This window comes from Aquarana catesbeiana, linkage group LG05 (assembly GCF_042186555.1).
Source record: "Aquarana catesbeiana isolate 2022-GZ linkage group LG05, ASM4218655v1, whole genome shotgun sequence".
In the NCBI taxonomy this organism is placed as follows: domain Eukaryota; kingdom Metazoa; phylum Chordata; class Amphibia; order Anura; family Ranidae; genus Aquarana; species Aquarana catesbeiana.
The window spans coordinates 472,411,544-472,425,867 of NC_133328.1; the positions used below are offsets into that span (position 1 = coordinate 472,411,544).

At 47.6% G+C, this 14,324-nt stretch overlaps 1 protein-coding gene across 1 annotated transcript in view; it reads left to right on the top strand.

Annotated features, from left to right (window-relative positions):
• The first annotated feature begins 9,194 nt into the window (after positions 1–9,194).
• Positions 9,195–14,324, top strand: part of YES1 (YES proto-oncogene 1, Src family tyrosine kinase) — an 89,754-nt gene continuing 84,624 nt past the window's right edge. Inside the window, exon 1 of the mRNA XM_073631435.1 lies at positions 9,195–9,452. The gene's annotated coding sequence lies outside the window, so the exon portion shown is untranslated. The remainder of the gene's footprint in view (positions 9,453–14,324) is intronic.

Sequence of the window (14,324 nt, forward strand, 5' to 3'; positions counted from 1 at the left end):
CAAGAGGTATGAATGCTTTTTCCATGCACTGTATGTATTAAAGAAAAATTCCAGGTATGGATATTTTATACATAGTTACATTGGTCCAGCTTGACCCAATGTAACTATGTATATGCCATAACTGACTGATGCCCCTGGAAGCTGGAATAAATTAGTATAACGTAGAGACTGCTTCTCCAGTTATCTTCACATGCTTCTGGGTTCTGTGCTGAATGGCTACCCTGCTGCATTCTGAACACAAAAGGTCAGCCACTCGGCGCGGGTGTCATTCAGAGAATGATTGGCATTCATTGAGAAAATACAAAGCATCCCCTGAATGGTGCCCCTGCCGAGTGTAGCCTCCTGTATTCAGAATGCATCAGGGCAGCCACTCAGCATGGGACCCAGAAGCAAGTGGAGATCACTGGAGTGGTAGTGTCTACTGGAATGATTTCTAGCTTCAGGGGCATTGGCCTGGTTTAGTATATACATATTGTAGTTACAATGGACCAGTGTAACTATGTATAAGATATCCCTTCCTGGAATTTTTGCTAGAAAATTACTTAGAATTTTTTTTTCAGACACTCTAGAGCATAAAATGGTGGTTGTTGCAATACTTTATGTCACAATGTATATGCGCAGTGGTCTTACAACCGCATTTTTTGGGGAAGAATACACTTTTTTAAATTAAAAAATAAGACAACAGTAAATTTAGCCCATTTTTTTCTATATTGTGAAAGATAATGTTACGCCGAGTAAATTCATACCCAAAATGTCATGCTTCAAAATTGCGCCCGCTCGTGGAATGGTGACAAACTTTGGCACTTAATCTCCATTGGCAACGGTTAAAAAGTTTTGAGTTATGCTACGTACACACGGTCGGACTTTCCGGCGGACTTGGTCCGGCACACTTTCTGACGGACTTTGTCCGCCAGGTGCGCCGGACTTTAAAACAGACGGACTTGCCCACACACGACCGGACTTTTCCGGCGGGCTAAGTCCGCCCGTCTTTCCGACGGACTTTCGCTGGAGGTACGGCGGACTTTCAGAATGAACGGACTTGCCCACACACGGACAAGTCCGCTCATTTTGAACGTGACTCATGTGCGACGGGACTAGAAAAGGAAATCAATCTTGCCGCTTTTATCGGCAAGACTGACACCTTGCGAGCCCCGCCGCGGGGCATACCAGGCCCTTAGGTCTGGTATAGATTATAAAGGGGAACCCCCTACGCCGAAAAAACGGCGTGGGGTTCCCCCAAAGATCCATACCAGACCCCGATCCGAGCATGCAGCCCGGCCGGTCAGGAAAGGGGGTGGGGACGATCGAGCGCCCCCCCCTCCTAAACCGTACCAGGCCGCATGCCCTCAACATGGGGGGGTGCTTTGAGGGAGGGGGGCGCCCTGCGGGGCCCCCCACCCCAAAGCACCTTGTCCCCATGTTGATGAGGACAAGGGCCTCTTCCCGACAACCCTGGCCGTTGGTTGTCGGGGTCTGCGGGCTTATCGGAATCCGGGAGCCCCTTTAATAAGAGGGCCCCCAGATCCCGCCCCCCCACCCTATGTGAATGAGTATGGGGGTACATAGTACCCCTACCCATTCACCTAGGGAAAAAGTGTCAATAATAAAACACACTACACAGGTTTTTAAAATAATTTATTAAACAGCTCCGGGGGGGGTCTTCCTCCGGCTTCGGGGGTTCCTCCGGTTCTTCTCCCGGCGTCCGGTTGGTTCTTCTCCGCTCTCTTCTTCCGGTGTTCCAGTTCTTCAGCCGGCTCCTCTGCTGTCTTCAGGTAGCTCTATTGCCAGCAGAGGTCCGGGCTTCTGGGCTTCTTGGCTTCTTCCCTCTTCTCTTCTCCAGATGTTGACACGACGCTCTCTCCGGCTGGACTGCTCTCTGAGGGCTCCGTTGCGACTTATATAGGCGGAGACCCCGCCCCCTAATGATGTCACAGTCCCTGGGCATGCTGGGACTGTGACGTTTTAGGGGGCGTGGTCAACATCGCCCGGTGACCACGCCCCCTAAAACGTCACAGTCCCAGCATGCCCAGGGACTGTGACATCATTAGGGGGCGGGGTCTCCGCCTATATAAGTCCCAACGGAGCCCTCAGAGAGCAGTCCAGCCGGAGAGAGCGTCGTGTCAACATCTGGAGAAGAGAAGAGGGAAGAAGCCAAGAAGCCCAGAAGCCCAGAAGCCCGGACCTCTGCTGGCAATAGAGCTACCTGAAGACAGCAGAGGAGCCGGCCGAAGAACTGGAACACCGGGAGAAGAGAGCGGAGAAGAACCAACCGGACGCCGGGAGAAGAGGAACCGGAGGAACCCCCGAAGCCGGAGGAAGACCCCCCGTAGTGTGTTTTATTATTGACACTTTTTCCCTAGGTGAATGGGTAGGGGTACCATGTACCCCATACTCATTCACATAGGGTGGGGGGGCGGGATCTGGGGGCCCTCTTATCAAAGGGGGCTCCCGGATTCCGATAAGACCCCCGCCTGCAGACCCCGACAACCAACGGCCAGGGTTGTCGGGAAGAGGCCCTTGTCCTCATCAACATGGGGACAAGGTGCTTTGGGGTGGGGGGCCCCGCAGGGCGCCCCCTCCCCCAAAGCACCCCCCATGTTGAGGGCATGCGGCCTGGTACGGTTTAGGAGGGGGGGGCGCTCGCTCGTCCCCACCCCCTTTCCTGACCGGCCGGGCTGCGTGCTCGGATTGGGGTCTGGTATGGATTTTAGGGGGGACCCCGCGCCGTTTTTTTCGGCGTAGGGGGTTCCCCTTCATAATCCATACCAGACCTAAGGGCCCGGTATGCCCCGCGCTCACCGCAATAGGAAAATCTGTTTTTCCTATTGCAGCGAGCGCGAGATGCAATACCCTGCCCTCGCGTCGTATCTGGTCCGTCGGACCAGCATACACACGAGCGGGCTTTCCGTCGGACCAGCACACAGACGAGCGGACTTTCCGCCCGAAACTGAGTCCGGCGGATAAATTTAAAACAGGTTTCAAATCTTGGTCCGGCGGACTTTGGGGAAAAAGTCCGCCGGAAAAGTCCGCTGGCGCCTACACACGGGCGGATTGTCCGGCACACTCTGGTCCGCCGGACCAAGTCCGCCGGAAAGTCCGACCGTGTGTACGCGGCATTACAGAAGAGATCTAGTGCTAGAATTATTGCTCTTGCTCTAACGATCGCGGTGATACATCACATGTGTGGTTTGAACACTGTTTTCATATGCAAGCGCGACTTACGTATGCGTTAGATTCTGCGTGAGAGCTCGGCAGGACGGGGCGCTTTAAAATTATTTTTTTTCTTATTATTTTTACACTGTCCATTTAAAAAAAAAAAATTGGGTCACTTTTGCTCCTATTACAAGGAATGTAAACACCCCTTGTAATAGAAAAAGAAAACATGACAGGACCTCTTTAATTTGAGATCTGGGGGCAAAAAGACCTCAAATCTCACATTTACACTTAAATGCAATAAAAAAAAAAAAATTTTTATTTTTTTTTTCAATAAAAAAAAGTCCCCTTTAAGGCCGTTGGATGGAAGTAACGTTTGATGTCGCTTCTGTCATCTGACGTCATCGAGTCGAGTGGGGGCCATCATTCCCTCACTCGACTCGCAGCCTCAGAGGAGAAAGGATCGTATTGTCTCCGCCGCTACTGGCGGCTCCGGTAAGAGGCGGAGAAGACCGGAACGCGGCGTAAGGGGGGGGCCTCTCCCGCCCCCGATAAAAGTAATCTTGCGGCGAATCCGCCACAGAGACCACTTTTATCTGAAAGAGGACTGTCCGCCATTTTAAAACATACCGGGGTTATGGCAGCTATAACATCAGTATTTAGCCTCAAAGTACCAATGTATAACAACAGTGGTCGGCCAGTAAGTGGTTAATCAGGGGAGTCTCACTTCAAGTGGTGCAGTATATTTTTAATTCGATTGTTTTTTTCCCTATTTAACTGTGTACAGGTCCATTGAAGGCAATGGCCTTTATTCAGATCAGTAAACACATTTTAAAAAGTCTAAATGCTTAACAACATGGCATTTTAGCACCTGAGTGGAAAAGCCCCAATACTATCAATGTTTGTTCCTGGTTTTAGATACAATTTAACCCTATTGTGACAAAGGTCAAAACAAACCTCAACTCCTAAACACAATTTTGCAACTTTGACTTTTGTGTTAATATAACTGTATATATCATTGCAACTACTTAGTGTATCCAGGTGGATTATATCTTGTCAGGACAGACTGGGCTTTCATTTGGTGGTAAATGTTAATGGATATATCCTGATTTTGTTTTCTTTTATCGGTAGTAGTATAAAAATATAATTTTTCCCGTTTTTATTGAATGTATGCTGTTTAATGTCTCAATGTACTCTGAAAATAAAGCATAGAACAAATTAGCTATTGGACATTTTGAGTCAAAGTAGCCACCTTTTGCAGATATAACAGCCAAACACACTAGTGGCATCCTTTTTACAACAGCAATTAAATATTGTTTGAAAGTTCTATCCAACACTGTTGCAGAAGTTCCCACAAATGTGTTGCATTTGTAGGTTGCTTTGATTTCAGCCTTCTGTCCAGTTCATCCCAAACCAACTTGATTGGGTTTAAGGCCTCATGCCCACGAGACGCTGGTGCAAACTCTGCTGAACACGTTTTTAAAAGCTGAAACAGATGTTTAGAAATGCCCATTTTGCTGCGTTTGCATGCCGCGCTTTACCGTGTTTGCGTCTAGAAGCGTCTGCAAAGCAGAGAATGACATTTTGTGACCCAAATTTGGGGCCCTGTATCTCAGGGCCACTTGGTGCTAGGAACCCCAAATTTGGATATGTTATAGAGTTAGTCCAACTGTGTTAGCACACCTAATTTGGGGTTCCAAGCACCAAGTGACCCCGAGATATGGGGCCCCAAATTCAGGTTGCAAAATGTCAAGCACTTCTGCAGCAGAGAATGACATTTTCCGACCTGACTTTGGGGCCCCATATCTCGGGGCCACTTGGTGCTAGGAACCCCAAATTTGGATATGTTATAGTGTTAGTCCAACTGTGTTAGCACAAATTTGGGGTTCCTAGCACCAAGTGGCTCCGAGATATAGGGCCCCAAAATCGGGTCGCAAAACGTCAAGCACTTTTCTGCAGCCGAGAGTGACATTTTGTGACCCGACTTTGGGGCCCTGTATCTCGCGGCCACTTGGTGCTAGGAACCCCAAGTTTGGATATGTTGTAGTGCTAGTTCCACTGTGTTTGCACAGCAAACTAGCACCAAGTGACCCTGACATATGGGGCCCCAAAGTCGGGTCGTAAAATGTTTCTTTAAAAACACTTATAAACGCAAACGCGGCTAAACGAGGTTAAACGCAACTGCCTAAAAACGAGACTGTGTACATGGACACATAGGATAACATTGAATGGGTTCAGGGGCAGTTGAAAAAAGTGTCCAACTGCCTCTGAACGCACGTTTAACAGCGTCTCATGTGCATGAGGCCTAAGTCTGGAGACTGCGCTGGCCATTCCATGAGTTGAAGCCTACTGTCTTTTTCTTTTTTTCTAAGGTAGTTTTGACATAGCTTGGACGTGTTTTGGGTCATTATCTTGCTGTAAAGATGAACCCTTGACCTAACTTGGCATACAGTAGTCCGGAGGTTATTGCACAGCGCTGCAGAATACTGTGGTAGTAGTTTAAGTTCAGGGTGCAAGTCACCGACACTGAATCCACCAAAAGAGCCCCAGACAATCACGCTTCATCCTCCATGTTTAACAGTTGGTGCCACACAATGAAGAACCATCCTTTTACCTACTCAATGATGTACAAAAACCCTGCGTTATGAACTGAAGATATCAAATTTTGATTCATGGTCCATAAGACCTTCTTCCAGTCTTCAGTAGTCCACTAGCAGTGCTTCATGGCCCAGGCAAGCCTCTTTTTCTTGTTTTGCCATCTTAGCAATGCTTTTCTTACAGCCACTTGACACGTCAAACCTGCAGTCTTCTCTTCACAGCTGAAATTGAGGTTTGCTTACTTCGATCAGTGTTAAGCTGTGCTTGATGATGCTGTCCTGTACGCCATTGACACTAAATATGAAACCTTGTACAAGCTATTTTGTTTTTGTGCAACCCAGATCACTGTACTAACACAAGCGTTCTTAGTACAGCGATCTCCCCTGCTGTGCTATTGTGTTCTGACCGGGGGACAGCTGCCAGTGCTGATTGATGGCGGTTTTCCAGCATGCCCGTTCAATAGAAGCTGGTCATGAGACCAGCTTCTATGGGAGAGGGAACTGTACACACAAGCCAAAGGTTGACTGGTTGCTACCAAACCGACTGTTTCCGGCCTGTGTGTACTGGCCAGCAGTTTCTATGTCAGCAATCATGATAAGATAAGTCTCATCTCGAGCAGATACTGCTGGCCAGGATGTCCAGGCATACATGGATCAAAACTGGGCCGGTTCAGCAGAGACCGGACGAATTTCGAAAGTCATGTATGGACAGGTTGATTTACAAAAGTCAGACATGGACTTCTGTACAACCACCCCGTTGGAAAGTTTCCACACTCTCAGCGCCACCGCTATAGACGGCAGTGCTGCTCAGTGTATTCTGATGGCAGGGAAGCCTCCCTGCCATCACAACACAATAGCTCAGCAGGGCGGATTCCCCCATCTACCTAGAATGCATGGATAAGGAATTTTGTTTTGTTCAACCTGCTGATTGAACAAAAAATAAATTGACTTCTCTATTGGCTGCCCTACTGTCCTGATTCAATAATTACCTTCCTGCACAGATTCACATATGAAAGCTCTATTTTTAATCCATTATTTAACTGAAGCCCTGATGAAAGGGGGGGGTTTCTCTGACCCCCAATATGCATTGGCTTTCTTCTTTTAGGCCAACTAATATATGAATTTGGACTTTTAACCTTTGGGCTGGCACTCCTTTTCCGCGCTGCATTCTGATGTGACCCAGCCCTTTTTTTTCCTTGAAACAAAATGGAGAGTAGCTTTGTCTGTTGTAAACAGCCTAACCGAAACCAGTCATCTCTCCGAACGCCTCTACTCTGTATGGACTCACATGCATATCTACTGCAAGGCAAACAAGGAGTTTGTCTGGGGCGGCGGTGCCCGTACCAGGGTGATGCAGCTGCAGGCATCACCCTGATATCGTTTTTTTAGAGCTGGCGGTCGGCTTTCCTGTAGTAGCAATTGGAGCAGCTTACTAGCTGCCCGGTTGCTATTGCAAGCACTGGGAGGGGACCCCAGCTGGCCAGACAAAGCCAGGATCGGCTTGTAACAGTAAACCGGAAGCAATTGCATGACATCCGGTTTACTCGGAAACCATCGGCACCAATTTTTAAAAAAATCTGAAGCATTCAAAAACACTGATCTAGGTATTTTGAATGCTTTTGAAGTGCAGAGAAGGGATTTGGGGTCTCATAGACCACAGATCTCTCCATAAAGAGTACCTGTCACAAGGATATTTACATCCCTTGTGACAGCAATAAAAGTGATAAAAAAAAATAATTAAAAGAAAAAAACAAAAAACAAAAGACAGTGCTCCTGTCCTCCCACGCAAAGACGCGTGTCGATCCCACACATGTGAGGTATCACAGCAAACATCAGATCATGGGCAGTAATTATAGCACCAGACCTCCCCTGTAAATCTAAAGTGGAAACCTGTAAAGACTTTTAACCACTTGCCGATCGCCTAATGTACTTGTACTACAGCAGGTCGGCTCTATTGCATGAAATCATGTACCTGTACGTTATTTCGTGCAATAGTCACTGAGGGGCGTGCAGATTGGACAGAGGGGGAGCCAATCAGCGGGTCCAGCAGACCTGATGTCCGCAGGCCACCTGCAATCATTCCTGAGAGAGGCAGAATGGCGGTCTGCCTTTGTAAACAAGGCAGATGATAGAGATCTTGTGTTTCTGTTTCGAGCGTTTCGCAATACAAGCACTTTTTATTTTAAAAAATTGTAACTCGGTTTGCGAGTGTTGTCTCGCAAAACGAGCACGATTCAGGCCAAAGCGGTGTGTGCTTTTGGCCTGAGGTGGGGGGCGCCGGAGCCGAGCAGAGCCGAACGTCGCTGATCAGAAATGCACGGAAAGGCCCAAGGACACTTCGGCTGACCTCAGCAAATCTCGGGTAGGAAGTCTTTCCGAGGTTTGCTGAAGTGTCCTCGGACCTTTTCGGCAGTTTCCGAGGCTCTCCGGCGCCTCCCCGCCTCTGGCCGCATGCGGTATTGCATCCCATTGAAGTCAATGCGGAACAAATTATTTTCGTTTCCATTGACTTCAATGGAAAAACTGTCTTTGATATGCGAGTACATTGGATTACGAGCATACTCCAGGAACGGATTATGCTCGTAGTTCAAGGTTCCACTGTATTGGTATTTTTTACCAAAAATATGTAGCAGAATACATATTCACCTAAATTGATGAAGAAATGTTTTTACATTTTTTTATTGGATGTGTATTATAGCAGAAAGTAAAAAAATGTTTTTTTTTTTGAAAATTGTCATTCTTTTTTTGTTTATATTGCAAAAGATAAAAACCGCAGAGGTGATCAAATACCACCAAAAGAAAGCTCTATTTGTGGGAAAAAAGGACGCCAATTTTATTTGGGTACAGCGTCACACAACCGCACAATTGTCAAAGTAACAGTGGCGTATCACAAAAAATGGCCTGGTCATTAATGGGGTAAAACCTTCCGGGCTGAAGTGGTTAAAGCGTCACTTATGGATTGTAAAATTGATGTCGTTTGTCGGTGCTGCACGGGCACGTGTAATTTTAAAGCGATTAGGGTGGGACAAATTTAGACTGGAGGGTCTGATTTTAGTCTAGCCTAGGGCAGCATAAAAACCAGAATCCACCACTGATCACAACACAACCTCTGTACATTGGAGGGTAACCTCTCTACCTGATGACTGAACAGGTGACCGCAGCTCTGTACTCTGATTGGTGCATTATCCCCACTCTGCGCTAGGGACTCTTCCCATCCTCCACAGAACCCCCCCCCCCTTCCCAATTCCTGGGTCCCCTCAGGATTCGTATCTGTGTGCCCGGCAGCCATGTTCCCGCGCTCTCTCCTCCTTCCTCCTCTTCACAGGATAGGGAGGAGGATCCGCACACTCCCAACACCAGCGGCGCCTGCCAACTCTACACCTTCCTCACCCGTGTGCCGCCCGGAACCAGCCCCACCCCCTCATCTCTCCGCCCCGCCCCCTGGATCGGAGCGCCGCCCACACCCCGCCCCTTGGATTGGAGCGCCGCCGCTGTGCGGGGAGCTGAGAGGAGCGGACGGTGCATGTGTCAGGCTGAGATTTGTGGAGGAGGGGGAGGAGAGAGAAGAGTGGACGGAGACCCGGCCACCATGGACTGACCGGACACTGCCTGTCCCCCCCATGGACGCCGAGCCCCGGACACACTGACAAGGAACACGCTCTCAGGAACAAGTAACTTATGTGAGGCTGTGCGGGGATTCAGGTGAGGGGAGCGGTGTGTTTACTCCTGGGCTCGGCCCGGGACCTGTCTGTCTATGTGTGTTGTCTGTACTAGGTGATGGATCCTTCCCTGGGCTGGGATCGGGAAATCCCGACACTAGGCCACACTTCCCACCCCTTCCCGGCTCTTCCTTCCGGAGACACTGCCTGCCAGGCCGGACGGTGTGCCAGGAGTCAGGGAGGCCAACTTCTGTGTCCCCAACTTCACCGGGGACACACATATCGCCACCGATCCCTTCTACTGTCATTATGGGGGCCATACACTCACCACATGGTGGGAGCCAGACTATGCCATAGGACTGTATGTGATCAGAACTCATCATAGTGATCTGTATGTGATCAGAACTCCTAGTGATCTGTATGTGATCACAACTCATCATACTGATCTGTATGTGATCACAACTCCTCCTAGTGATCTGTATGTGATCACAACTCCTCCTAGTGATCTGTATGTGATCACAACTCCTCCTAGTGATCTGTATGTGATCACAACTCCTAGTGATCTGTATGTGATCACAACTCCTCCTAGTGATCTGTATGTGATCACAACTCCTCCTAGTGATCTGTATGTGATCACAACTCCTCCTAGTGATCTGTATGTGATCACAACTCCTCCTAGTGATCGGTATGTGATCACAACTCCTCCTAGTGATCGGTATGTGATCACAACTCCTCCTAGTGATCGGTATGTGATCACAACTCCTCCTAGTGATCGGTATGTGATCACAACTCCTCCTAGTGATCGGTATGTGATCACAACTCCTCCTAGTGATCGGTATGTGATCACAACTCCTCCTAGTGATCGGTATGTGATCACAACTCCTCCTAGTGATCGGTATGTGATCACAACTCCTCCTAGTGATCTGAAGGTGATCACCCTCCTCATAGCGATAGGTCTGTAGGTGATCACCCTCCTCATAGCGATAGGTCTGTATGTGATCACAACTCCTCCTAGTGATCGGTATGTGATCACAACTCCTCCTAGTGATCGGTATGTGATCACAACTCCTCCTAGTGATCGGTATGTGATCACAACTCCTCCTAGTGATCGGTATGTGATCACAACTCCTCCTAGTGATCGGTATGTGATCACAACTCCTCCTAGTGATCGGTATGTGATCACAACTCCTCCTAGTGATCGGTATGTGATCACAACTCCTCCTAGTGATCGGTATGTGATCACAACTCCTCCTAGTGATCGGTATGTGGGTGATCACACTCCTCATAGCGATAGGTCTGTGGGTGATCACACTCCTCATAGCGATAGGTCTGTGGGTGATCACACTCCTCATAGCGATAGGTCTGTGGGTGATCACACTCCTCATAGCGATAGGTCTGTGGGTGATCACACTCCTCATAGCGATAGGTCTGTGGGTGATCACACTCCTCATAGCGATAGGTCTGTGGGTGATCACACTCCTCATAGCGATAGGTCTGTGGGTGATCACACTCCTCATAGCGATAGGTCTGTGGGTGATCACACTCCTCATAGCGATAGGTCTGTGGGTGATCACACTCCTCATAGCGATAGGTCTGTGGGTGATCACACTCCTCATAGCGATAGGTCTGTGGGTGATCACACTCCTCATAGCGATAGGTCTGTGGGTGATCACGCTCCTCATGCAGGTGTCCAGGAAGAAAAAGCAATTTTGACACTACATAGTAATGGTGGTCATACACGATTGTATGTGATACACAATTGGGATGTTGATCAAGCAAGACAGATAGTGGTAACAGATGGCGATGGTTTCAATCGGCCCAAGTTTATTGGTTGTGGTTATAAACACCAGTATTACACAGTCAGTCAATGGCATTTTTCACACCCTTACAAGCCAATCAAGCAAGGGGCCTTTGATTGACTCTGTAGGGTTGATTCCTCAGCGCACATTAGTCGCTCGGTTTTCTATCACTGTATGGCCGCCATTACTGTGTTGTCAGGAGGCTGCTGCTTCCTGATTCCCACTGTGGTCACCCACAGACCTGTCACCTCTACCAGCCTGGTATCATTGAAATGTGAGCACAGATCACTGTGGGAACACGTTTACTGTGTGCTTTGTTCACACTGTACATGTGCAGTGATATGTTCTGTGTAAAATTGCAGCATGTACGCATTCGTACCAAGTGTTACCTACCCCACTGCATGTCAGTGCGTCACAACTCACTGCATAGAGCTAAATGATATGTATTTTTTTTTACTTTTAAGTAACATTAAAAAGTAAAGTGTGATGCTTTGTAAAACATCATGTGGTCTTTCACACGCTAGTGTTCACTTGTTATACAATGCATAGTGTATGTTCAAAAGTCTGAATGAACCCTAACTTCTTTGCGGTTACTTTATTATGGCTAGATTAGGGAAGGGTTAAACCATTGTCAGTTCTTTTGAACTGTGTATCATTGGGGAAATTTCCCTTCACTTTCTGTCCCATTGATGCAAAAGGAAGTTAGAGGAAATCTTCCAAACTGAGGGGAAGTCCCCTGTTAGACATTTGTCCTGTCCTCAATAGAGATGAACTCCTCTCTATCTGAACATCAAAAAAATGTTTTTTTTTCTCTCCCTGCAGCACATGTAAACAAAGGGGTGGGATGCCCTGGTGTCCATCTTTCGTCAATCATTGGTCCCCAGAGCAGGTGTCCCCATTGAAAGATTTTCCTGACCTTTTGTTCTACAGAGAGCTCTAAAATGTTGTAACCCCCTTCATTTTCTCTCAGTGACAATGGGCATCTGGTTAGAGTTGTGGATCTCGCCATTAGGGGTACAGATGGCAACAGAAATTTGTTGGAGGATCTAACCTTTCCCCACAAACTATAAACAAGGTTTTTGCCTAGATGCACCTTTTAAGGCTTAATGTACACGGGACGTTTTACAACCTCTCCTGAACGATTTAACTTGACAGATAGTAACCGACGTTTAAAAAGTCTGTTTAGCCGCATTTTGCGTTTAGCAGCGTTTTTTTTTTTTTTTTTTTTTGTTCAAATAGGCAAAAATTTTGGTGTTTCAAATGCCTCTGAACATCCGTCCTGATTGCATTTTTTTGCTTTCCAAAAAAGGCCTCTAAACTCTGCTTATAAATGACCCTGTGTACATGTACTGATAAGATAACAGAGGAGAGTTCAGGGGCAGCTGAAAAAAAATGCCCAACTGCTCCTAAATGTCCGTTTACCAGCAGCCGTGTACCTTAAAGTGGAGTTCCACCCAATTTAAAGTCTGCAGCTTCAAAAAGTGTAGCTGCTGACTTTTAATAATCAGACACTCACCTGTGCCACGGTCCAGCAATGCAGGCGCACGAAGCCTCGCTCCTCTCCACGGCGCCGCCATTCTAACTGTGGGCACCCAGCTGTGGCTTTACAGCTGGGCAACCACTGCGCGAGCTGCTCTGCATGCTGTGAATGGCCGGGCAATCTTCTGAGACCTGTGACGTGTCCCAGAAGATTGCAGGGAGGGAGGGGGGAGAGGTGAACATCCTTCTGGAGCCAGAGGAGGAAGTGGGAGCTTGGTGCCCTTAAAAACTGGGTACACGCTCCCCCCCCCCCCCCCCCCCAAAAAAAAATGACATGCCAAATGTGACATGTCAGGGGGTTGCCATCACTTAAAGCGGAAGTTCCATTTTTGGGTGGAACTCCGCTTTAAACCTTAGGGTACAGAAACTCACACACTGTTTCCTTATCTATTTGCTCCGCTTTGCTACTCCAAGTAGGCCTAGCCAAGCCACGTAGTCAATATACTTATCTAGATCTGAGGCCTATGGCTTTGTTTACATCCCTCTGCGGGCTTCTTGATCCAATATTCACTTCTGCGCAGTCAACCCTCGTTTATACGGCTGTAGAGAGATCAGCCATCTACCAGACCTATAAGGCTGGGTTCACACTATTGGGAATTGGATGCGGCTTTCACTGCATCCAATTCGCATGACAGGAGACCATGACCGGCTCCCACATCTCTGGAGTGGCTCCTGTGCGTCTTTTGGTTCCTTTCAGGTCCGAATTTAGGCAAAAATTTGGGCTGAAATCTGACCTAAAGTGGTGAATGGGGACGCACTGGACCCCTGCTGTGAGCCACTCCATGCTGCGGTGTGAACCCAGCCTAAAAGCTGAACTGGATGAAGAGCCAGATTTTGGTAAGTATAGCGAATGGGGGGGATTTTTAAAGTATAATTAAAAGCAAACTTTTTTTTTTTTCTATTTGCTTTGTTTTAGTAGCTGTGGGGGAGGAATTGGAACCCCTGCTAGATTTTTATTGCTGTCTGTGCCCCCCCGTTAGTTAGATTTACTCACTCTATCCAGTTTACCTTTATCATTGAATGTGAAAGAAAATCTCAAATTTTGGTCCTCATCAGAACGGTAATACAGGGGAAATCTTCCAATGGAGACACTAGTTCTGGTGACAACCAGGGATTCTCCCAGTTCCTGCTGTGGCTAAGAGACAGGAAGTAAAGTGAAATCTCCCCAATGGGACACAGATTATAAAAAGGACTTATAAACCCTCCTTTACTGTAGCCAAAATGAAAAAAGTTTTTCCTTTTTAGCTCTAATTTAAGTATGTGGTAGGTGTAGCTGTAGAGATTTGCTGGGCAGGCTCGGACATGGTGGAGATCCAGTGCAGATGACAACTTGGTAGGAATGTGGGATCAAAGTTTAGTGTGGTTATTTTCAGTGACTGGATGTTTGTCATCAAAGCACATGTTCTGTTTGGGTGTCATGGAAGAGTGAATGTACCTGAAGAGGTTAATAGTGTTGTGTGTTGGAAGGGGAAATAAATGGTGTAATCGTGCTCTTGACCCCCTTCCACATGAATAGTCATAGAGAAGGAGGAAAGGAATTCATTCACAGCCCCCCTCCCTCTCCCGTCATTTCATAC